The sequence below is a fragment of the Egretta garzetta genome, unplaced genomic scaffold, assembly GCF_000687185.1.
Source record: "Egretta garzetta isolate BGI_Z169 unplaced genomic scaffold, ASM68718v1 scaffold188, whole genome shotgun sequence".
In the NCBI taxonomy this organism is placed as follows: domain Eukaryota; kingdom Metazoa; phylum Chordata; class Aves; order Pelecaniformes; family Ardeidae; genus Egretta; species Egretta garzetta.
The window spans coordinates 1,859,208-1,860,834 of NW_009260622.1; positions in this window are offsets into that span (position 1 = coordinate 1,859,208).

Sequence of the window (1,627 nt, forward strand, 5' to 3'; positions counted from 1 at the left end):
GGGGAGGAAGAAGCGAAGGCTGAAAGTGCCCTTAGAACTGCCATTTACCAGAAATTGAGGCAATCATTAGCTCTCTCAGCTCCAGGCCTAGCTGAGCTACAAATATACAAGCTTCCCTGCCAGGGAGTTACATCACGACCACAGAAGTTAAATAAAACCTTTTCCATTCTGTAATTTAAAAACAGCTTAATAGTGAAGATTTCGTATTAACAGGGTGGTTTCCTCCCCATAGTGGCGACGAACATGGAAAAATTGACCTGTGCCCAGTTTAGTCTTGACTTGCCTATTCCAGACTCTTCTAAAGAGATCGTTTCACAGGCACTAAGCTGTGACCCTTCAAATGAGTTCATTTTGATTCCTTAAATAGACAGGTGTCCACAGAGCACACAAATTGTCTCTTCTTGTCTGGTTTCTCAGAAGAACTTATCATTGAACGAAGCCCGAACTGCACTCAGTCTACAAGGACAGCGAGACGTGTTTTCAGTAGAACCAGTTCAAAGAAAACAAATCACAAGAATCTCACCTCATTGTGGTGTTTCCCTAAAAAAAAATTTGCAAACCTTTGAACCAGCTTTCATTTTAAAGCCCACCTAGAAAGTGCTCTGATCTTGTGGCCCACGTAGTGTGATCCCATAGAGGAAAAAGCACTGAAATAGAGGGGCAGGATTGGGAAGGATGCACAAAAATCAGGGTCTGCAGAGAGGTATTATGCTTTTGTACATTTTTCTCTGTATTGATCACTGCGACCTTGGTCTTTTTATTGTTCTTAATTTGACTTTAAGACATGTGCCTTTATGGGTCTTGGGTTCCGTGTCAAACCCATCTTCTGATTATTCCTCTGCTTGTCGCTTGTCTAACACACCCAGCCATCTGCACGCCCTGCATCTTACCGTCAGACACTTGAGTAAAGGGGATTAAGAGCTGAGTCACAAAACACAACTTGGGAAAGATGAAAAAAGCTAGCATGGGGTGGGAGAAAATCAAGTCCTCACTATAGCATTCCTGTCTTTCCCGGAAATCCTCTGGTGTACAGGTAGCTCTTTGTCTTGCAGTGAGATCCACAGCCTCTCTGCCTTCTCTTGCAAGGAAAGGACAGAGCTAAGTACCCAGGTGACCCGAGCTGCTTTATCTGTGCTAGCCCGTCTGCTGCCTTCACTTTGCCTGAGAACCTTTGGCTTGCTCTGGGTGTTACTGTGCAGTTTCCGATTAAAAGACTCATGGCAGGATTTTTGTCAGAATTTCAAGGCTGCCAACACTAACAGTGAATGGAATTTTGCCTTCTCAGATGGTGCACTCACATGCCCTTTTCATAAATAGGTGGTTAGTCAGCCAGATAGGGTAAGAGCAGTCCACCCACCAAAACCTGTTATTCCTCAGCTCCCTGCCTTTTTTATTCCATCATTTCAAAGGGCAAATACTGAAGGAAGACTGAACTATTCAGCCACCTGTGCATTGCGGGATGAACACCACAACCCCCCCAAGCTTCCTGCGGATGCGCCCCTCTAAAAAGCCGAATGTAAAGGGGGGAGGGAGAGAGAAATAGCTTTATGAGACCGTTCGCACGACCGCCGGGCAGCTTCTCCAGGGAGCGGGTGCCGCTACCTGCAGCGCTGGCCGCCTCCTGCCT